The 23,998-nt window shown below is 45.0% G+C and overlaps 1 long non-coding RNA gene across 1 annotated transcript; it reads right to left on the bottom strand.

Annotated features, from left to right (window-relative positions):
* Positions 1 to 3,649: 3,649 nt before the first annotated feature.
* Positions 3,650 to 23,610, bottom strand: LOC147002476 (uncharacterized). Its single transcript, XR_015048735.1, has 3 exons — positions 23,498 to 23,610; positions 3,888 to 4,007; positions 3,650 to 3,772 (listed from the first exon to the last, which is right to left on the bottom strand). It is a non-coding gene; the product is annotated as an uncharacterized LOC147002476 (long non-coding RNA).
* Between the last annotated feature and the right edge of the window lie 388 nt (positions 23,611 to 23,998).

Here is a 23,998-nt window from a genome sequence, read left to right as displayed (position 1 = left end):
TGGATTGTGTAAGAAAGCAGAACTTTGGGGCTGGAGAGGTGGCTCCGAGGATAAGGCCACTGACCGCTCTTCCGAAGGTCCTGAGTTCAAATCCCAGTAACCACATGGTGGCTCACAACCATCCATAATGAGATCTGATGCCCTCTTCTGGGGTGTCTGAAGACAGCTACAGTGTACTTAGATATAATAATAAATAAATCTTTGGGCTGGAGTGAGTAGAGTTGACTGGAGTGGGCAGAGGTACTGAATTCAATTCCCAACAACATGACGGCTCACAACCATCTGTACAGCTACAGTGTACTCATATACATAAAGTAAGTAAATAAATCAGTCTTTAAAAGCAAGCAAGCTTTTTGTTTTCTTCAGTTCCTGCCTTCAGGTTTCTGCCTTGCTTGAGCTTCAGTGATGGACTGTGATCTGGATATGTGCGCCAAAAAAACCCTTTCCTCCCCAGGTTCCTTTTGCTCATGGTCTTTATCACAGCAATAGGAACCAAATCACTAGCCACATGGTGTTGGCCTATAACTTTTATCCCAGGACACATGTAAATCGCATAATATTTTCTTCACTTAACATTTTAGCTGTGAGAGCCTTAAAAGGTTCACCAATAAAATGTGTAAGTGATGGGGACTAGAGAGATAGCTCAGCAGTTAAGAGCACCTGTTGCTCTTAGAGATGACCGAGGTTTGATTCCCAGCACCCATATGGTGTGGTCTACCATCATCCATGACTCCTGTGATTTGACACCTTATTCTGACATCTGTGGGTACTGTGCATGCATGTAAGTGCACATACATGAGAGCAGGCAAAACACTTATATACATAAAACTAGATATTTTAGGAAATCTCGAATGAGCTTAAGGGGGTGACTGAAAGGGAAAGAAAACCGTTGAGCACTGATTGCTCTTCTGGAGGTCATGAGTTCAAATCCCAGCAACCACATTGTGGCTCACAACCATCTGTAATGAGAAACAAATTAAAAAAAAAAAAAAAAAAAAACCTATGGGCTGGAGAGAATGGGCCTGGAGCTAGTTAGGGCCAGAGCAAGTGGGGCCGGAGCAAGAGGGAGAAGGGAGGGACACAAAAAAAATGAGAAGAAGAAGAAGAAGAAGAAGAAGAAGAAGAAGAAGAAGAAGAAGAAGAAGAAGAAGAAGAAGAAGAAGAAGAAGAGGAAGAAGACTAAACCGTTCCATACCAGACAGGCCAGGGTGTGTCTGACTCTAGCTGCAGCTTTTACTAGGTCCCTACTTTATTTTCTGTGGTTCTCTTGGGTATGCAGTCCTGGGTAAATCAGCTCTGGGACCGAGAGCAGAACCAAACACGGAGCATGTACACACATTTTTGGGATCTACACTGCAGCTTTATCTGCAGCACCAACATAAAACTGAATGCCAATGGTAGTGACATGTTTCTATGAATAGCAAATAGCTATACGATGGAGTTCTACGCCAGCTGATATGGGCAGACCTAAATGTACTGAGGTGGGAAAACCCTAAGACACATTAAGTAAAAACTAGGGAAATACTTGATGTGTTTATAAAAAGATAGAGAAGGGAATATGTTCTATGGGGGTGTGGTGAGGTATGGGGAAGGGGATGTCTCAGCGGGCCCATACTGAGGCATCCCTTCCCCCTGAGGGACCAGCCACTATAGAATAGTATAGCATTCTATACTATTCTGTAGTACAGAATAGAGTTTATTCAGGGCATGAGGAGGGCAATTAAAAGGGTAGTAGAGGCAGAAAAAGGCAGAGAGAGGGAGAGAGTAGAGAAGTAGAGGCCTGCCTTGAGAACGTGGAGAGAGGGGGAAGGGAGGGGGGAAGGGAAGAGCTCAAGTGGACAAGAGAAAAGCAAGAGAACGAGAGAGAGAGAGAGAGAGAGAGAGAGAGAGAGAGAGAGAGAGAGAGAGAGAGAGAGAGAGAGAGAGAGAGAGAAACAGCCCCTTTTATAGTGGGTCAGGCCTACCTGGCTGTTGCCAGGTAACTGTGGGGAGGAGCATATCTGGCTGTTGCCAGGTAACTGTGGGGGTGGAGTTAGGCAGAATGCTAACATTACTGAATACAGAGAAAAGTAAGGGGGCATTTTGGGATGGGGGAGAAAAGACATATTACATACGTGTGGATTTGTTTGGAGTATACACAAGGAGCCTCTGCAGAGAAAGTAGAAATGGATGTCTGGTGGAAAGAGCAAGACGCTGACTTCCGCTGACTTCCTTTTATTATGCATTAGTTGGTATTTGGTTTTCTCCTCACAGTATTGGGTCACAGTCCTTTATTACTGAGCTAACCTCTCCAGCACTTTTTATTCTGAGAAGGCTAGGTTGACTCCATGACAGGCTTCACATTGGCAGTTTAGAAGAATAGACCTAAGAACTGGGCAAGTCTGGGCAAGTCTGGGCAAGCCTGGGCAAGCCTGGGCAAGTCAGTTACTAGAAAAAAAAATCCCCCAGGCTTCAGGTAGCTAGTCAGATACTGTCCTGCCTGCAGAAGCAGCCCCACTAGCTGCTCTGTGTCAAGGACAATGGGTCTGGAGCAGTTTCTAGCCCTCATACCCCAGTATTAGAATGTCCCTAGAGATAAAGGTCTCCTACCCCAAAACCCCCTAATGTGTTTTAAATCAGGCCTGTGAGCTCACTTAGTTGTCTATCTTGGTTCTGGAAGACCTCAGCGTGCTGGGCTTCTGCAGAATAAGACACTCTTTGTGTTTTCATACGATTTGAGTCTGGGGGTCAATCTTCGGTGAATCATGGATCCTTACAATTCTATTTTGAGACAGGGGTCTTGCTAAGTTACCCAAGCTGGCCTCAAACTTTCATCCTCCTGCCTCAGTCTTTTTGGATAGGTGGGATTGAAAGACCCACAACGTGAGGACTCCCCCACGTTCTGACTCAGGAGAGGCGACACCCCAAAATCACCCACAAGAAACGGTCTTGCTGCAAACTGCAAGAGGATTTTTATTCAAGAGCGCTTTTGGGCCCACGGTCATACACCACGCAGGGGTAGAGGACAGTGGCGCCCTGAGTAGCTGAGTAAGGGGGTATTTAAAGGGAGAAACCACAACTCAAGGAAGTGGGGAGGGCGTTGTTGGAAAATACCAAAGATACCAGTTAAGAGTCACAAGGAAGTGCTAAGTCACAAGTGTCACAAGGAATACCTGGTAATTGTTCAGGTTATCTCTCAAGACAGTTTCTAAGAGCCCCTAACAATAACACATTTTTTGAATTAACACTCTTTGAACCCAGGAAGGGGGTGGGTGGAGGAATGTTGCTATCTGTTTTATGACCAGCACACCTCGGAGCACTGAGCCACAAAGGCCACACTCCCAAGCCTGGGCCCAAAGGCCTAGAATTTTGTTTTTACGTTGTACTTCTTCAGGATTACAGATGTTTACCACCATGGCCAGCTCCACCTTTATTTTAAGATTTTTTTTTTTTTTTTTTCTTCTTCTGGAACTGGAGTTATAGAAGGTTGTAGGGCTGCCATGTGAGTGTTGGGATTCAAATCAGGGTCCTCTGGGGGAAGAGCCAGCATTCTTTTTTTTTTTTGTTTTGTTTTGTTTTTTTTGTTTTTTCGAGACAGGGTTTCTCTATAGCCCTGGCTGTCCTGGAACTCACTTTGTAGACCAGGCTGGCCTCGAACTCAGAAATCCACCTGCCTCTGCCTCCCGAGTGCTGGGATTAAAGGCGTGCGCCACCACGCCCTGCTCAAGAGCCAGCATTCTTAACCGTGGTGACATCTCTCCAGGTCTCCAGCTGGAATGTTAGGTGGACGAATCTAAATGTTGAAGAATGTTAAGTCATGAGAGTTGTAAATAAAAATAAGTGAATTTCTGGCAGAGGAGCTCACATATTCAGAAAGAAACACCATTGACCATGAAGAGATGACTTACCTGTCAGGGGGTTCAAGATATATGAAGGTACCTAGGGTCCTCCAAAGTCATGTGAGGAATTCTGTTCTATTACATTCGGGCTTCATCTGGGAAGACACACAGTGGAGTAGTGTGGCCTGACTGTTGGAAAAAAACCGTAAACAAACTCTTTCAGACCCTGACCAGTAAAATTTCCATTCCCCTAAGGCTTGCTGAAATCCCCTGTGCCTACGTGGAAACTCCAGCCCCTACCCCTCACTGCCATTGCCAAATGCAGGTACCCTCCATCACCTGCATCCTGATATTGGGAAAGACATTTTCTAAAGATAAAACAGCCTTGTTTGGACAAATAAGTGCAGAGGGAGAAACTGCAGGCAGGCACACAGCCCCAGCATTTTGCAGTTAACTTTCCATTCCCCATACTTCTCATATAAGTTCCAAGTATCCCCTTCCTGCAGAAGAGTGTCTCTCCCTTGCTATTTTGAGATAAACAGTCCTGCCTGCTCCGGTCAGACTGGTCTCTATCCGCCTTCTGTCTTTCTACTCTGCCTCAGACATCTAACACCAACAGCTCATTTCGCAAACCATCTGGAAGCCTGTTCTCTAGTATTTCTTTGGAAGCTGAATCTCCAGTGGCAGACACAGGTGCAGGTACAGGCATAGGTGCAGGTGCAGGTGTAGATGCAGGAGGGAGAGGACATGGGAACATCCTGGCTCAGTGAATAAATGCTAGAGGGAGGCCTTCTTCCTATGGCCTTGGCAGGGCTACCTGGCACAGTAAATACTAATACAGGAACACCACTGTCACAATTATCTTAGTTGGTTATCTTAACCTTTGAAATATTTATGAGAATTCAGGAAACAAAGCCTTGCTTTCTCAGTGGGAGGACAGATGGTAAGCTTCAAAAAATTTCTTTCCTAATCTTCGTTTCTTTTTGCATTTTAAGACCAGATATTGCTATGTGTTTCATGCTGTCAATTCTCCTGCCTCCATCTCACCAGTGCTGGTATGTATTGACATGCCTGCTCTGGAGGGGAATTTTTGTCTAAACCAGAGCTTTTATATATATATAATTTTTATTAATGCTCAAATGGCCTCTTATTTACCACACTATGTATTTAGAACCTGTGTGAATATTAAAGGATAAACAAAATCTGATAATTCGGGTGCCATCACCGTGGTATAGCAAAACAAAATGTTTCATTTCATATCAGAAGTCTGAGCATACTAATACCAATATATTAAAAATGTGGGTTGGATTGGGCATAGTGGCCTAAGCCTGTGATTGGGTTAGAAGAGAATTTGTCTCAAAAGAAATAAATTAGAAGTATAGGCAGCCGGGTGTGGTGGCGCACGCCTTTAATCCCAGCACTCGGGAGGCATAGGCAGGTGGATTTCTGAGTTTGAGGCCAGCCTGGTCTACAAAGTGAATGCCAGGACAGCCAGGGCTACACAGAGAAACCCTGTCTCGAAAAAACCAAAAACAAACAAACAAACAAACAAACAAATAAATTAGAAGTATAGGCCTGAGTATGTAGTTTAGTGATGGAGTCCTTGCCTAGTATGCATGAAGTTCAAATTCTAAGTACTGCGTGAACCAGGCACGATGGCAAACACGTTATTCTAGCTCTCTGGAGGTGGAAGTAGAAGAATTTTAAAAGATTCTGGTCGTTCTCTGCTGCATAGACTTAGATGCTGGGTTTTTTTTTTTTCTTTTTTTTTTTTTTGGTGTTTTGTTTTGTTTTGTTTTTCGAGACAGGGTTTCTCTGTGTAGCCCTGGCTGGCCTGAAACTCACTTAGTAGACCAGGCTGGCCTCGAACTCAGAAACCTGCCTGCCTCTGCCTCCGGAGTGCTGGGATTAAAGGCGTGCGCCACCACGCCCGACTAGATGCTGTTTTAATAATACAAAACAACAGCTCTTGCTCCTTGAAATGCAAATAAATAAATAAATAAATGAGATGAGGACGAGGATTTCCTATATTACAATGTGAAGGAAGAGAAGACATCGAGCCCTGTTCAGTGAGGTGCAAGTGGCTGCACATTCAGAACACGCTTTGTGCTCCAACTTAACATTTTTCTTTTCTTTTTCTTTTTCTTTCCTTTCCTTTCCTCTCCTCTCCTCTCCTCTCCTCTCCTCTCCTCTCCTCTCCTTTCCTTCTTTCCTTTCCTCCTCCCCTCCCCTCCCCTCCCCTCCCCTCCCCTCCCCTCCCCTCCCTTTCCTTTCCTTCCTTCCTTCCTAAACCAGAGCCTTAGTATGTGGCTGGGCTGGCTTGGAACTTGCTATGCAAACCAGGTTGGCCTCAAACTCACAAAGCTATTGCTTCTGCCTTCCCAGTGCTTTGTGGGGTCTTTTCTTTCTTTTCTTTTTCCTTCCTCCCTCTCTCCCTCCCTCCCTTCCTGTATTTGGGCGTTTTTACCTGTATCTATTTGTGTATACCTCGTGCTGGTGCCTGGGGCAGCCAGAAGAGGAGGTGGATAATTGAGAGCTTCCACGGGAATTCTGAAACTCGAACCCAGGACCTCTGGAAGTGGAGCGTCTTACTCATCTCTTCACACCCACTCCTCCCCACCCCCTCCGCTTGTGCCCCTCCCCGTCACCCGCTTCCCGCCACAACCTTTTATATACTGTACACAAAGACCACGGGGAGGTCCGCGGAGTAGGGGCTGGCCGTTCACTCCCTCCACAAACCTCAGCTGAGCCACGGCCAGCTCAGGCTGAGAGTGCCCTTGTTGGTGAAGAGAGGAACCTGCGGTTCCCCAAAGCTCCGCTGCGGAGTCACGGCATCTGCTGGGCTCGCAGGCTGGGTCGGCTGTGAGCTTTGCAGCCCTCAGCAGTCTAGACACGCCTGACGCAGCTGGGGACACAGGTGACTTGAGTGGACGGGGCAGAGGCAGGCCCGGCTGCCACTCTTGGTAGCAGCTTTCGGCGGAGGTCGTAGGGATGCTACCGAAAGCCCACCTTCCTCAATCCACCACTGTCCTCTCTGCGGCGCCCCTTCCGCTCTCCTGAGGCTTGAATTTAGGGAAAAGCCCTGGGGGTGGGGTGGGGGGTGGGAAGGAGTGGGAGAAAGGGAAATTTGTGGCTGGCAACATCTCGCAAATAGGACCGATTCCAGGCTTGGAGTGCCCCGCATAGCATCTGCAAAATCTGTTTTGGACTTTAAAAAACCTCATTCAAATAATAGACTGTATCTTGTTGGTTATTTAGGAACAAGACACAAGAGGGCGCCAGAGAGCCTACAATAAGAAGCATCAGCTCTAGGGCGAGGGGTGGGATAGTTTCTAATAGGGCGTTTCTGGAGCTAACAGTTCCTTTTAATTTATCCTCTCGTCCCCAGCAGTCACTCCGAGGACTTTGCACATTGTACTGGCTAGTTTTGTGTCAACTTGACACAGCTGGAGTTATCACAGAGAAAGGAGCTTCAGTTGAGGAAATGCCTCCATGAGATCCAACTGTAAGGCATTTTCTCAATTAGTGATCAAGGGAGAAAGGCCCCTTGTTGGTGGGACCATCTCTGGGCTGGTAGTCTTGGGTTCTATAAGAGAGCAGGCTGAGCAAGCCAGTGAAAGCAAGCCAGTAAAGAACATCCCTCCATGGCCTCTGCATCAGCTCCTGCTTCCTGACCTGCTTGAGTTCCAGTCCTGACTTCTTTCAGTGATCAACAGCAATGTGGAAATGTAAGCTGAATAAACCCTTTCCTCCCCAACTTGTTTCTTGGTCATGATGTTTGTGCAGGAATAGAAACCCTGACTAAGACACACATTTCTCCAACACTATCCCCCCCTCCCCCTGCCTGCCCCCAGGCTCCCTTGTGACCCTTGGAAATGGCAAGGAGCATAGGTGGAGAAAAGTTATTTCTTCAGATAGCTTCAGAGTTTGGCTCCAGTGCCTGGGAGGAGTGGACATCAGAACTCTAGGTGAAGCTCAGGTGGCCACACCTATGATGGGAGAGGAATCAGAACACCCGGGGGGGGGGGGGTGGAGACAAGGGCTGCACTGAGAGAACTCTTATCTTACTGGGCAGCTACTAGCACCTCGCATTTCTCTGTGTCCCAAATTTCAAAAATTAAAGAATGAGGAAATTTGCTTTTACAGTAGGATAGGGTAGGGTGACAGTGATTCCAGCAGAGATCCCGAGAGACCTTGCCTCGAAAGGCCCCCAAACAGTAGAATACACACAACAAACTTTACTATCGTAACATTTTATTAGCATGCAATTGTACAAAGTAATGGGTTACATATGGCTTTTCTTACGTGTACATGGGTCGCACGTGTACATTGGGTCATATCTACTGTTAGTTTCATGTCTTCCCTCCCACTGGCTCCTTCTGTTTTCCCCATTGTCCCCTTCTTTTTAATGTCTGATTTTAAATTTACTTACTTATGGGTATGGGTGTTTTGCCTGCATGTATGCCTGTGTACCACATGCATGCCTGGTGCTGGAGAAGGGACTGCTAGAAGAGGGACTTGGATCCCCCAAACTAGAGTTAAAGATAGCTGTGAGCTGCTGTGTGGGTGCTGGAAATCAAGCTGGGGTCCCCTGGAAGAGCAGCCAGTGCTCCGAACCACCGAGCTATCTCGGTTGAAAATTTTAACCTAGAACCTAGATTCCGCATATGGAAGAGAACATGCAATGTTTGTCTTTCAGAGTTTAGAGTGGAGTCTCCACTTCTCCCCATTTCTCTACAAATGATTCCGTTCTCCTTTATGGCTGAATAAAACTCCATTGGGTATATTTTTAAAAAATCTTGTATGCATATATCTATGGTGTTGCTGTGTACCCCAAAATAGCCTGAAACTCACCATGTAGCTCAGGCTTGCCTCTGCCTCTCAAATAGAGCCAGCACATCTGACTCATATGCATGTGTGTGTGTGTGTGTAATGGCTGCAGGTTTCCAGGCATTACATCCTTACTGTTCTGAAGAAGAGCGTCCTGTTTCTTCTTCAGGAATTTTCCTTCTCTGAAGCCCGTGACCTCCCTAGGTGCTCTTGGGATACTCTGTCAGTTTAAATCAGCAACTTGTGCTGCGGGCAGTGTCTGTCAGTCCCTTCCAAGCTGCCCAGCTGAGGATTTCCCAAATGACATTTTCAGGAGGGATGGTGGGAAAAGAACTCAGCAAACACTGACTAGATCACCCATCCCCAACTCCTGAAAACCATTCTGTCCTGTGCTAGAGATGGAACCGGGGATCTGTATTCGCTAAGCCTGTGTTCTACCCCTGAGGCATGTCAGCAAAAGCACTTGTTCTGGCTGGTTATGTGTGTCAACGTGATACAAGCTAGAATTATCACAGAGAAAGGAGCCTCAGTTGAGGAAAGGCCTCCATGAGAGCCAGCCATAAGGCATTTTCTCAATTAGTGATCAAGGGGGGAGGGCCCAGCCCATTGTGGGTGGTGCCATCCCTAGGCTTCCCCCTCCAGGTTCCAGCCCTACCTGAGTTCCTGTCTTCCTCCAATGATAGACTATAATCTAGAAGTCTAAGCTAAATAAACTGTTTCCTCTCCAACTGGCTTTCTGGTCATGGTGCATGGTGTATCTCGTTGAAACAATTAAAAATCCTAACTAAGACACAACTTTTGTTGCTATTTTGTAGTGATTTTTCCCCCTTGTATTACAAACAGCAGTGGAAAGCAGAGGTTTCTCTGGACTACCCCAGGCTACAGAGTGTGCAGGGGGTGGCTGGGGAGTGATGCTGAGGAGATGTGAAGAGGAATTGATGCAAAAATACCCCAAACCAAACACACACACACACACACACACACAGAGAGAGAGAGAGAGAGAGAGAGAGAGAGAGAGAGAGAGAAAACAGAACAAAAACCACATCTCTTTACTTCAAAGGGAATAAGAGGTCACGGGGCTGGAGAGATGGCTCAGCAGTTAAGAGCACTGACTGCTCTTCCGAAGGTTCTGAGTTCAAATCCCAGCAACCACATGGTGGCTCACAACCATCCGTAATGAGATCTGACTCCCTCTCCTGGTGTGTCTAAAGACAGCTACAGTGTACTTACAAATAAAATAAATAATAAATAAAATCTTTTAAAAAAAAAGGTCATTTTTTAAAATTAATTAATTTATTTATTTTGGTTTTTCGAGACAGGGTTTCTCTGTATAGCACTGGCTGGCCTGGAACTCACTTTGTAGACCAGGCTGGCCTCGAACTCAGAAATCCGCCTGCCTCTGCCTCCCAAGTGCTGGGATTAAAGGTGTGCGCCACTATCGCCCAGCAAGAGGTCATTTATTCTGGAGCCAAGTTTGAGTGACCAACACTTGGGAAACACAGGGCTACATTAGCCCAGGTTCCATGGTCCTCCGTGGAAATAGTTCATGAAGTTTTATAGTAACAGAACAAAAGATGCCACCATCCAGGCAACTTAATCATACCTTCTTGGGTACACCAGAGACGCTGTTATTGCCGGATGCAGGGAAAGTTATCCTATGGGCCACAGAGGCTATATCTGATGAAAGTTTTAGCTTTTGGGTTGGCAGAAGCTACTGGCATACTGGGTTAATAGATTCTAAACAGTCTTTATCTATTAGTCACAGAATGTTAGTTCCAACACAGAGGTTGGCAAAGAGTGACTATTTAGGGGCTAAAACTAGTCCAAGATAAAGTCATTAGGCTCTGGATCTGCCTGTTCACCTCACTGCATGTTAATCAGTAAGCCAGTCTTCACAGACAAAGATGTTCCCAGGAGTCCTCATCCAGGGAGGGGAAGCTGGCTGTGTCAGGGACTGCAGTTGGTACTTGGTTGACCAGTAATCATGGATGGTGCACTTGGAACTGTCATTTTTTTCTGTTGCTGTGACAAAACACCAAGGCAACTTACTGCTGCGGACCAGCCTCAATACCAGGTACTGAGGACAGCAGAAATGAGGGCTAAAGTGGCTTAGTTTGGTAATATTTACCTTTCTTAACACTTGGCTATTTTGTGGTCAAAAGTCACTGACTTCTGGTGATTAACACTTGCTGTTAGCAGCAGGAGATTAAGAAAAGAAGTTAATTATTTGGGCTTCTCCTCTTAGCTGATTAGTTAAAAGGCTCAGAGAAAAACAAAAAAGAAAATAAGGCACGCAGAAAAAAAACTCACTCACTCGGGATGAAGTAGAAAACAAGGCTCAACCTTACCTTGATTTCTGTTCTCAGTATTTATACTTTCTCTTAAGAATTACCTCCTATAACTACCAGGTAGAGCTGTTACCGCAGGATAGTTGGTTACATGATTTTCTAAATACTTTTACATTCCAATAAGTTTATAGTAAGTCTAAGGCAGTAACTAATGTCGTAGATTGATAAGGTTTAAAGAGCTGCAGCAGAGTTGTTTACATGTCTTTCCATTCAGAGACTCTAAACTCACTAAACATTTATTATGTGTTGCTAGCCCTCAGAAGATCATTTTAAGCTTAAAGCAATATTTTCTTATTTATTTTTACTTTTTTTTTTTTTCGAGTCAGGGTATCTCTGTGTAGCCCTGGCTGTCCTGGAACTCACGTTGTAGACCAGGCTGGCCTCGAACCCAGAAATCTGCCTGCTTCTGCCTGCCAAGTAAAGCAATATTTTTATGTCACAAGTTAGCAAGGTTTTGTCTAAAGACAATCATCTGCCGTGTGTCTGATTATTTTAAAGTTGTGTAGTGATAAACTAGTCAATATTTTATTTTCTGTCATTGCATCTACAATAAATCGTACACCCATTTTATGACCCTTAGTTACCAGATAACGGTTTCACAGCTAACCTAACAGGAAGGTTTTCCCTGGTGGTAAATTTGTTCCAAGTCTGCTTTCTTTTTCTAGCTTAATTAGCCCGTGACACATGAAGATTTGCAGAGCTCTGTTGTAGCTATTATTCATTCTATAAGGGGCTTGAAATTAGTTGTATAAATTTAGGAATTCTATAAAATTACTATCAGGAACTGTGAAATCATCAATTTGTCTACACAGCATTACCACATGAGAGTACATCTTCATGTTGATCTGTAGAAAATCTGCCCAGATTGGGCAATAGGTTGGGCAGAAGCCCAGGAATCCTTAAGCTATGCAATAGTGACAGGAAAGGCATATCAGTAGCAAGAAGTAATCCTGGAATGAAGAATTTTGGGATCTTGCCTCTTAGAGCTCACCCATCAAAGTTATGCAAAAAGATGGGCCATGCCTTAGTCTTTCCTAGATGGCTTCTGACAAGTCATAAAGAAAAGCATTTAATGGGGCTCATGGCTTTAGGGAGTGAGAGTCCATGATGGTAGAGCAAAGGCATGTTGGCACCAACAGCTGAGAGCTCACATCTTGATCCAGAAGCCCAAGACAGATAGAGAGAACTAACTGAGAATGGCAGGGGTTTTTGAAACCTCAAAGCCTACCTTCAGCGACGCACTTCCTCCAACAATGCCACACCTCTTAATCCTTCCCAAACCATTCCACCAATTAAGAATGGCATTCAAACTTATGAGCCTACGGAGGACCATTCTCATTCAAATAATGACAGAGTCCTAAGTTCCATCTCTGGCAGACAGACTACAAATATGGTTGTATTATGGAGAATAATCTGTTCCTAATAGTTCAGAGCTGTTGGTTCCTATTAGTCTTCTAATAGTATAACTAGTCATGGTTCTCTAGAGTAACTGAACTTATAGAATGAATCACTGTCTCTCTGTCTCTGTCTGTCTCTCTGTGTGTGTCTCTGTCTCTGTCTCTCTCTCTCTCTCTCTGTGTCTTTGTCTCTCTGTCTCTCTGTGTGTGTATATCAAGTACAGGGTGTGGTCCAGATTAAAGGTGTGTCTTCCTGTCTCAATATTTGGATTAAAGGGGGTGTACCTTCCCCAAGATCAGAAGCCTGTGTCTTCCTGCTTTAAGATCCAGAGGTATGAGTCTTCCTACCTCAAATGGTCCAGACTAGATGTGGATTTATCTACTTTCAAACCAAGCAGAAAATCTTTCACAGGTGTGCCCTCCATACGTGAACTGTAGTGCACTCCAGATATAGTCTAATTGACAACCAGGAATTGCATTGGTCCTACAGTTGTACATTGTTCATACATTGGCCTTGTACAAAGGTCATACATTGTTCTTGCGTCCATCTTTCCAAGGTCCCTAGAAGCATCACTCTTTGCCTGTGAGCAGCCAGCCCATGCTAATGTTCCTCTGCTTCTTCTGTGGCTTGTGGTAGAAGAACTGGAGGGGAACCAGAGTTCAGCAAGGAGGGCGGGTGGAGTCTGGGTTAATTCAGTTAAGAAGTGAGGAAAGCCTGAGCTAGGGCAGCGGCTGATGGATAAAATTGCCAGATGTCCTCCATAAAAATACCAGGCACCAGGCCAAGCTGGGGGAGGGTGTTGGTAGACAGTAGTGGTATTGAAAATATTTCCTTAACTCAAGCAATATCTACTATGCCAAGGCAATCCACTTGTTTTGTTCAACATCTATTCCTCTTCTTACATTTTTTTCCTTTTATTCCTTTTCATACAACAGATCCTGATTATAGTCTCTCAACTCCTCCCAGTTCCTCCCGCCCTCCCCTCCCCACTGGACCCATTCCCTCTCTGTCTCTCACTAGAAAAGGCTTCTAAGAGAAAACAACCAAGCATGACAAAATAAAATATAATAGGATAAAGCCAAACCCATCACATTGAGGCTGGACAAGGCAACCTAACACAAGGAGAAGAATCCCAAGAGCAGACACAAGACTCAGAGACCCACTTGTTCACACACTCAAGAGTCCCATAAAAAAAAATACTAAGCTGAGAGCTACAATATATATGCAGAAGACCCGGTACAGACCAGTGTACAAAGCTTCTTTGTGTAAGGTCAGACCCTCCAGTAGCAGATACCCAAGGTCAATACTAAATACTCAGGAGCTCTACCAGAGCATGGGCAGGAGAGTGGCTTAAAGAGGAATGCTGAATGTTGGGGTTTTTTGGGGGGGAGGGGGAGGGTGTTTGAGACAGGGTTTCTCTGTATAGCCCTGGCTGTCCTGGAACTCACTCTGTAGACCAGGAAGGCCTCAAACTCAGAAATCCACCTGCCTCTACCTCTCAAGTGCTGGGATTAAAGGCGTGTCCCACTACTGCCCGACTTTTAATTTTTTTTAAAAAAAGATTTATTTGTTTTATATATGTGAGTACACTGTAGCTGTCTTCAGACACACCAGAAGAGAACATCAGACCCCAATAGAGATGGTTGTGAGTCACCATGTGGTTGCTGGGAACTGAACTCAGGACCTCTGGAAGAGCAGTCAGTGCTCTTAACTGCTGAGCCATCTCTCCAGCCTCCCCGGCTTTTAATTTTTATATTAGACTTATCCTTTTTATTTCACGTGTGACCGTCTTGCCTGCATGTGTGTATGTGTAGCACATGTGTGCCTGGTGCCTACGGAGACCAGAAGAAAGCATCAGATATCATGGAACTGGAGTTATGGGTGATTGTGAACCCCCACTACCACATAGATACTGGGGATTGAACCTGGGTCCTCTACAAGGGCAGCAACTGAGGCATCTCTCTAGCCCCTGTACTGAGGTTTTTAAGGGGTTTGTTGTGTGTTGCTGGGGATGGCACCCAGGGCCTCACAAATGCTGCCCATGCTCTTCCATACTTCCACAGAGCGCCGCCTCAGCCTTGAGCTGGAGTCTGGAGGGAGAAGGAACAGTGACTCATTGTGCTTCATCCACATCAGAATGGTAGGAGGGATTTCCCCATGGGGGTTAGGGGGCGTAGCTCTCTATGCTTTCCTTACTTTCCTGATGGTTCTGAGAGAGCATTCCAGCATGAGGTCCAGACTTGGACTCTGAGAGGAAGGTCTCCACACAGGAGCCCACTACCGGAAGAGCAACCAGAGAGGTGAGAATGGCAGTGAGCAGGTGAAAGTTACCCATTCCCATTTTTTTCTCTCTCCCTCTGGGAAGAAGTCACCCAGTGTTCTAAGAACACTAATAGCAGAAGCAACACTTCACCCTGTCTTTGCTAAGGAGACACAGTGTACTATGTCTGCTGTGTTTTGTGTTATGAAATGTGGCTGACACACACTGGGCAAGGCCCTACTGTGAGTTGCACCTCAAGTCATAATATATTATTTTTTAAATATAAATATGTGTATGTGGACCCCTAGTTCCTGAAATAAAGCATTTGAGGGCCAAGGAATCATGGGATGACTTTCCAAGCCCATTGGTCCATTGTTTTGGTTCTGATGGGTCACCAAGCACTGCCTGGAGCTAGATAGATGGTTCAGGGGTTAAGAGCACTTGCTGTTCTTTCTTGGGTCCAAGGACACATAGTTCAGGTGGCTCAAGACCACTTTTAACTCTAGCTCCAGTGGGGAATGTAGTGCCCTCTCAGGCTTCTTCTAGCTCCCTCATAAGAGTGGCATACATCCATACAGACACACACACACACACACACATAAATGAAAATAAAAACAAGTCTTGAAAAAAAATAAGCAGCCGGGCGGTGGTGGCGCACGCCTTTAATCCCAGCACTTGGGAGGCAGAGACAGGTGGATTTCTGAGTTCGAGGCCAGCCTGGTCTACAAAGTGAGTTAGTTCCAGGACAGCCAGGGCTATGCAGAGAAACCCTGTCTCGAAAAACCAAAGGAAAAAAAAAAAGAAAAAAATAAGCCACTGAGTTTGGAGTGGTAAAGTATTCAGTTCTCATTAAACCATGCTTAAAAATGCTGCAAGAGAAGGGTCACTTTTAAGGGTCACAGGGAGTCTGTGCTTATTTTTTGTTGTGGGTAATTAGAGGCCGGAAGTGATGCAGAGGCCATGGAGGAGTGCTGCTAACTGGCTTGCTCCCTTGGCTTGCTCAGCACGCATTATAATAGAATTCAGGACCATCAGCCCAGGGATGGTACAAAGGACCAGGCCCTCTTCCATCAATAACTGATTAGGAAAATGTCCTACTGGCTTGCCTACAGCCTGATCTTACACAGACATTTTTCCAATTGAGGTTCCCTCCTCGCAGATGACTCTAGCTTGTGGCGAGTTGACATTTAATTAGCCAGCACGAGTACAGTTAGAGATCTTGATATTATCCTATATTAGGATTTGTCCCTAATTCAATGAGAGGTGTTTTTATAAAAAAATCAAAGGAGAAGACATACGGGGACATACGGGAAGCCATGGGAAGACCAAGGTAGGCATTTGAGTGACACAGCACAAAACAATTACAGGGATGTCAAGCACTGCCCAGGTCCTCAGAAGTGAGGGAGGCAGGGAGGAGGCTCTCCCTAAAGGTCTCCAATAAGATCCAGCTCTGTTAGTCTCTGTTCCAGCTTTCTGGCCTTCAGCATTGTAGGGGATGTTACTGCTCTTTCAATCCCCTAAGGTAATAATAATGTTTTGGTTTTGTTTGTTTTTAAAACAAAGTTTTTCTGTGCAACAGCCCTAGCTGTTCTGGAACTCTTTGTAGACCAGGCTGGCCTCTAATTTCCAGAAACCCACCTGCCTTTGCCTCCTGAGTGCCGGGATCAAAGGCAATTTTTACTATTACTTTTTAAACAGGGTCTTTCTGTATTGGCCATGCTGGTCTGGAACGTACTGTGTAGCCTGGGTCGGCTTCAAATCCAGCAGTCCTCCTGAGTTAGCCTCTCAGATTCTGGGAAGGTCATGGGAATTTGTTTTGCAGCCTCAGGAAACTAATATAGTCATAATTTCTCCCTAAGAACATCTGCAAAGGAACAGGAGTTTGTCGTTGCTAGGACAACAAGAACTCGGATGTCGGTTCCTGAGTAGCGGAAGTGGTACAAGACGATCTAAAGCAGTGGCTCTTGCCCCTTAAAATGATGCTGTCTCCATTTCATGACTGTAATTTTGCTACTGTTATGAATCACAGTGCGAGTAGCTGCTATGCATGCTATCTGATGTGGGCCTCCAAAGGGGTCGTACCCTACAGGTTGAGAACCACCCGTTGTTAAAGCAAGGCTGTTTATGGCTAGAGCAACACAATGCTATAATCATAGAACTCAGAGGGATGTCTGTGGACCTCTCTAAAGAAGGTCTAAACTATACATCCTGTGGCCCTCTTTACCCTCCCCGTACCATTATTTTTTGTTTGGGTCAAATAAATAAGGTTATGATAATTGTGGCTTAAAGAGTATAGGCATTTTTCTGTCACTTAAAAGCCTAAATTGCAAGTAGTCTGGAGCTGAAATGGGGCTCTCCCTCTGGGGGCTCTTTTTTTTTTTTTTTTCCTTTTTTTGGTTTTTTGAGACAGGGTTTCTCTGTTTAGCCCTGGCTGTCCTGGAACTCACTTTGTAGACCAGGCTGGCCTCGAACTCAGAAATCTGCCTGCCTCTGCCTCCTGAGTGCTGGGATTAAAGGCGTGTGCCGCCAATGCCTGGCATTCTGGGATCTCTTAATACTGGGTGCCCTGGTTCTGTCTGTCTGGTTCTGCCATCTATCATGACTGGCAACTCTTCTATGACTCAAGATGGCTACTTCTGGTCTGACTATCACACTCGAATCCCAGCCAGTTGGAAGTTACTGTAATGGCAGAGCTAGAAGTGGTGTGCTTCCATTGGCTAGAACACTGTTGCTTAGCATGCCTGTCTGACTGAGGCTGTAAAACGCTCTTTGTCAGGATGCCCTTTTTCTTGGTAAAACCCGGTGATTCTGTCAATAAAGGAAGTGTGGAGAGTGGATAACACTACTGGACACAGGTGAGCAACAGATATAAGCCCTGACTACTTCAGTGGCTTCTTAGATTGGAGTCCACGAGATGGGCAGACAAAGCCCAGAAGTGGAAATCTTGGAAACAGATAACAGCTCCACCCCTTTAGCTAGTGATAAGAGAAAATGAAACCTGCATGCTTTGGGTTTGAAGCAACAGAAACACTTACAGGAAGTGTGGAACTGTCAGAAGGCCAATAGTAACATCCTCCCTCCCTCTGTTACAGGTTGAATTGTGCCCTCCTGAAACATGCATTGAAGACATAATCTTGGAATGTTTGAAGGCACCCTAATTATGAAATGAGGCCTTTGCATATATACTCAAGTTAAAATGAGATCATACAAGGTGTCCCAACCCAATGACTGATGTCCTTATAAGAGATACTTGGGTAGAGATGGACAAAGGGAGAAGGCTGTGTAAAGACAGAAGTTTAAGTTAGAAAGACCCGTTTATAAGTCCAACAATACCAATGACTGCCGACAACCACCAGCAGCTAGAGAGGCAAAGAAGGACCCTGTCCACAGCCTCCAGAGAACGTGTGACCTGGCCAGCACCTTGATTTTGGACTTCAAGCTTCCAGAATTGTGGGAGAACATATTTTTATTGTGTCGTGATACTTTGCTGCAGCCATCCTAACTAATTTATTCTCTCTCTTTTATTTTTTTTCTCTTTCGGATCCCCTTGTGTGCAATCTCATTAACAGTCACTGTCATGGACCATCAGGTCCTGATATTCAGAAGTGCTTTCTGGTCTCTCTCTGCCTTCTCCCTATCCCTATCATTTACCTTATCGGCAACGCTGCATGCAATGACAGGCAATCCTACCATGACCAAATGCCTGGCCAAGGCCAGACCAGAGTGTCAAAAGAGCCAAAGATCTGCTCACTAGCAGCAGATCTACAAAGTCAAGGGAATGAGTCTGAGATGGGTCCACCTCTCAGAAGAAAAGACCAGGCATGGCATCCAGTAATGACCAAAGACAAGCCCTACAATGTAAGCAGGGTTATAGGGACCTAATCCTGTAGGCCAAGAGCTTGACCAAGATCCAGTGTCCTTCCTCTGCTTTATGCTGGAGCATCCCCTTCTGTTTCCAAACTGCTTCCCTATCCAGGATCTCGTCTGTTCTTCTGAACTAATCTGTATGGGCTGAACACAACACTAACATCTCCATTCTAATCATACTTAAGGCAATGGTGGAAGAGGCTGGTTAACTTGCTCAGTGTTACTGAAAACATTCTTGGCAGTATACGTAGGGAAGATAAAGGGAACTCTTGTGTTGGTCAAGGAGGTCCCAAAGGTTCCTCCAAACAACGCAGGCTATTATTGCCATTGCTTGGTTTGCTCACTACATACTTTCATTGCAGGGTGTAGAGAAGTTGACCTGGGACTAGGCTGGAAGTGTCCTTCCTGCTGTCTATCTTTCCTGGTACCAGAAGGTGCTATGCAGGCTGATGGGAGAGAGAAGCCATTAACAGAGATGGCTTAGCGGGTAAGAGCACTGACTGCTCTTCTGAAGGTCCTGAGTTCAAATCCCAGCAGCCACATGGTGGCTCACAACCACCCGTAATGAGATCTGACACCCTCTTCTGGTGTGTCAGAAGACAGCTACAGTGTACTTATATATAATAAATAAATAAATAAATAAATAAATAAATAAATAAATAAATACTATTTACTTAGACAAGCCGAGATGCTGAGAGTCATTCTCAGACAAGCCAACCTACAAAGGTCATGAGACCAGAACTGCTTGTCTGGAAGAAACAGAATCTAGTGGAAGAGATATAGACCAACTCAGTTACTTGGAAAGGACACTCTCCAAGCTGTGGAGCTGCCTGCAGGATGTGTCGTGTATTCTGCGTTTTCAGGTTTTGCGAGCTGTCACCCATGCTGGCATGGGCTTGGTGATGTAATGGTCTTTGAGTCATTTCTGTTCCTGGAAGTAATGGCCTCGCCTGTCTTCCTGTAAGTAACCCCAATAAAAGCCAAGTTGGAGTTTGGTGGTGTCTGTACTTTGGTCTGTCATAGGTTTCTTGTCTGAGTAGATGTGTATGTTTGTCACCCATAAGCGTGGTGACAGGCAGGCAGACATGGCACTGGAGTAACAGTTGAGAGCTTATATCCTGATCTGCAGGCAAGAGGCAGAAAGAGAGTGAGGCTGGGCCTAATGTCGGCTTCTGAAACCTCGACGTGTACCCCCAGTAACACATATTCTCTAACAAGACCACTCCTACTAATCCTTCCGAAATACTCCACCAACTGGGAAAGAAACATTCAAATATATGAGCCTTTGGGGACCATTCTCAGTCAAGCCACCATAACCCCAGAGGTGGAAGGTAAGTCCCTATTGATGAGGTCACCATGCACTTCAGAAACAGGGCCAAGATATCCCCGAGCTGGAACTCACCTGAATGCCCCTTCCCTGGAAACCAGCTTTCGTGGTATCAGATGCTGCTGCTATGCAAGCTTCCAAAGGAGAGACACACCCAACAGTCTTACCCAGCTATTGCACCTATGAACCACATCAAATGAGTAGATGAGCATGATAATACTACAGGTGTAGTAGTGGCACACACACCTTGGTGATAACTGTCTTAGTTGGGGTTTTACTGCTGTGAACAGATGCCATGACCAAGACAAGTCTTATGAAGGACAACATTTAATGGCTGGCTTACAGGTTCAGAGAGTCAGTCTATTATCATTAAGGCAAGAGCATGGCAGTGTCCAGGCAGGCATGGCACAGGAGGAGCTGAGAATTCTACATCTTCATATGAAGGCTGCTAGCAGAATACTGACTTCCAGGCAACTAGGATGAGGGTCTTAACACCCATGCCACCAGTGACACACTTCCTTCAACAAGACTGCACCTACTCCAACAAGGCCATACCTCCTCATAGTGCCACTCCCTGAGCCAAGCAGATTTAAACCAGTACAATAACTAACAGTTCTCTAATTGGACTGAAGACCCGCTCAACAAGAAGGGATACCATATCTGGTACTGGAAACCCAGCTATTCAGTTCTACTACTCAGCTCTGGTGAAGCCTTGGTTATTGGAGAAGAATCTACAACCAGTAATTTGCTAAACCTGGATAGTCCCTAACAATGATCCTTTAACATTTTGTTATACTCAGAGATAAGTGTAGTCTTCACTTTTCATCAAGGAGATAAATTTCTTTTTGCAACAGCAGGAGACCACTACAGAAAACCACACTAATCAATAGACAGAGTTGTCGAGCCCAGTCCCAGCTGACACATCTACATAACACTGCCCCATCTAAGGCTCAGGGAACATTGTGGAAAATGAAGTAAGTGGTAAGATTACAAGAGTCAGAGGATCAGGGAGTTTGCAGAGAGAGTTCGTCTGCTAGTAACATCAGACTTAACATCTGTTAAGTCTCACTAACATGACTGCCCACATCTGAGCTGAACAAAGATGACACCAACAAACGTGTAAAACCAGATAGGGAAAAGCATATGAGGCCTCAACCCTACACAAAGAACTACAAGCCGCCGAGGAAAGCTAGGAATTGGAGAGGTAGCTTTCTCCAGGGAAGAGCACACCGATTGGTTCTCCAGTGCCAAGTGGTCGACCCTGAAAACATATGTACAAGTACCATTATACAGACTGAACAAGTATTATTTGGAGGGAGGAAAAGGAAGGAAAAATGTTGTAATTAAATTATAATATCAAAATCCACCAAAAATGAAAAGGATCCCATCATGGAGGGAGGAGGGGCTCACGAGGCCCCACCCTCTTAGAGGAGGGGCTCACGAGGTTCCACCCTCTCTGAAGAATGACAGGCAGTTAATGTTCCTGGGTGAGGCTCGGTGATATAGCTGCTGCTGATTTGCCCATGTAAACAGCTTCCCATCCATGATCATTCATTCAAGGAACTGATTTAAATTCAGTGAGTCACAAATCCCCCCACATTCAACAAAGAAAACAAATAACAAAAGAACTAAAAGTAAAAGGGAGACTTTGTGGATGAGTGAGAGCACTGAGAGGTGAGAAGGGACAAAGTACATCGTTTACATGGACGGCATTTTCAAAGAGTGAAAACGTTCTAGCCTCCAAACATATAAGAAGAAAAATGGCTGATTTAATGCGGGAGCGGGGACAAACTTTCTGTAGCATCAGTCCCAGCCACTATGTGGCTCCTGTGGGGCTGTACTTCTGTTTTACATCTTCTGTCATTTGATAGCGTAGCACGCGAAGTGTATCTTTACTACTTGTTTCTGGTTCGGAAACTTTTGACTGAAGAAAATTGGCTCATTCCTCTAGGATATATATAATGCATGAAGAACCCGAGTTCTGTTTAGCACAGGGGATGTCACTCTGTTGTCAGATACTTTCCTAGTTTGCATGAAACCACAGGTTCGATTCCCTGAACCACAAAAACTGTAAATGGTGATGCATATCTGTAATTCCTCTAGAATATATACAGTATATTCCTCTAGAATATATATAATTATAATATATAATATGTAACATAGAATGTATACTGTATACTATATAATTATATAGATTATATTATATAATAGTATATATACATTATGCTAGTATACTACATACTATACCCCACTATATATTATATGTATTATATAATAGTATACAGTATATACTATATACACGTGCTATGAAGTATATAATACATAATAAATTATAATATAATATGCATATATATAACTATACACACACACACACACATATATGTTTTGAGGCAGGGTTTTATGTATCCTAGGCTGGTCTCCAACTCATTATGTATCAGAAGATGACTTTGAACTCCCGATCTTCCTGCCTCTACCTCCTCAGTGCTTACAGGCATGCATCACCATTTACAGTTTTTGTGGTGCAGTGAATCAAACCTGGGGTTTCATGCAAGCTAGGAAAGCATCGAGCAACAGAGCGACATCCCCTGTGCTAAAACAGAATTCAGGTACTTGATGTATTTTTAATCAAAGGATTGAACTAAATTATTTCTCCTCCATTTTTCAGATGATTTATTGCTGCAACAAACGCTGGGCTGGAACGTGATCCCTTTGGGGTGCTGAGATTACAGGCCATGACATCTAGTTGGATTGCTATTTATATGGAGTCTTTCAGCTGTGCTAGCTATTAACTAGACAGCTCAACATTCCACTCCTGTTGTATCTCATATAGCCACCAGGAGGCGCCTAACACTTCTAATGTCCTGGCAAGAAGACTAAGGTTTAATAAAAGGCTTGGAATGTCATCCTAACACGGCTATGGTTGGTGCACACCTCTAGGCCCTGGACTAAGGTGGCTAGGACTGGAAGCTGATGAGTTCCAGAACAGCTTGATGGACTACAGAACTAGGCCCTCAAAGAAAGGGGATTCTAGACAGCCCTACTTCCCCCTTACATGCGTTTACTTTCTTAGGCAGGGGTGGCTGGTTGGTGACTGGGGGTGTCTGTCTTAGAGTTTCCATTGCTGTGAAGAGACACCATGACCAAGGCAACTCTTCATGAGAAGGCTAGGCTGATTCCATGACAGGCTTCAAATTTGCAGTTAGGAGATTAGACCTAAATCTGTGTTTCCAAGAACTGGACAAGTCCAGGCAAATCCAACCCTCAGAAGCTGCCCTGCTCCCTGGCCTGAGGCAAGGACAGTGGGTCAGCAGCAGTTTCCAGACTTCCTCTGCTACTTCCTCTATAACAGTTTCCAGGCCTCCCAGCAAGTTTCCAGCCCCTACACCCTGGTAATGGAATGTTCACCTAGGTGGACCCAACAGATTACCATGGAGGTCCCCTATTCTGGAATCCTCTAACTGCTTTAAATCAGACCTTTGAGTTCACTTGCTCGTCTCTCTATCTTGGTAACGGGGAGACCCCAGCATGCTGGACTTCTGCAAAATAAAACACTCTTTGTTTACATACTATTTGAGCCTGGGGTGTCATTCTTCGGTGAATCATGAATCCTTACATTATAAAGGACAACATTTAATTGGGGCTAGCTTACAGGTTCAGAGTTTCGGTCCACTATCATCGAGGGAAGCACGGCAGTATCCAGGCAGGCATGGCGCTGGAAAAGGAGCTGAGAGTTCTACATCTTGTTTCAAAGGGAACCAAAACACTAGCATCCTCAGGCAGCTAGGAGTAAGCTCTCAAAGCCCACCCCAAAAGTGACGCACTTCCTCCAAGAAGGCCACACCTACTCTAAGAAGGCCACACCTACTCCCTGGACCAAGCATATTCAAACCGCTACAGGGGAGTCGACTCTATTTAGCAGGTTTGAGGAATGAAGTTCGAATAGAATTAGTCTAGTAAGTGCCTATGAGGACCCCGGCCTCCGCTTACCCATCACCAGCTTGAAGAGTCTATCATGGAACGAGTTCGAGAAAAGCTTATTCCCAACATCCTCTTTTCTCTAATTCAGCTTGTTCCTTTGTAGTTTCACCCGCAAGGTCACCTGTCCAACTCAAATCCCCTATTCTTTGTCATTTCTGCCCCACATTCTCTC

This window comes from Mus caroli, unplaced genomic scaffold (assembly GCF_978045245.1).
Source record: "Mus caroli unplaced genomic scaffold, Mus_caroli_1 scaffold_10, whole genome shotgun sequence".
In the NCBI taxonomy this organism is placed as follows: domain Eukaryota; kingdom Metazoa; phylum Chordata; class Mammalia; order Rodentia; family Muridae; genus Mus; species Mus caroli.
Note: the sequence above shows the minus strand (reverse complement) of the source record. Positions and strands in the feature narration are given on the sequence as shown.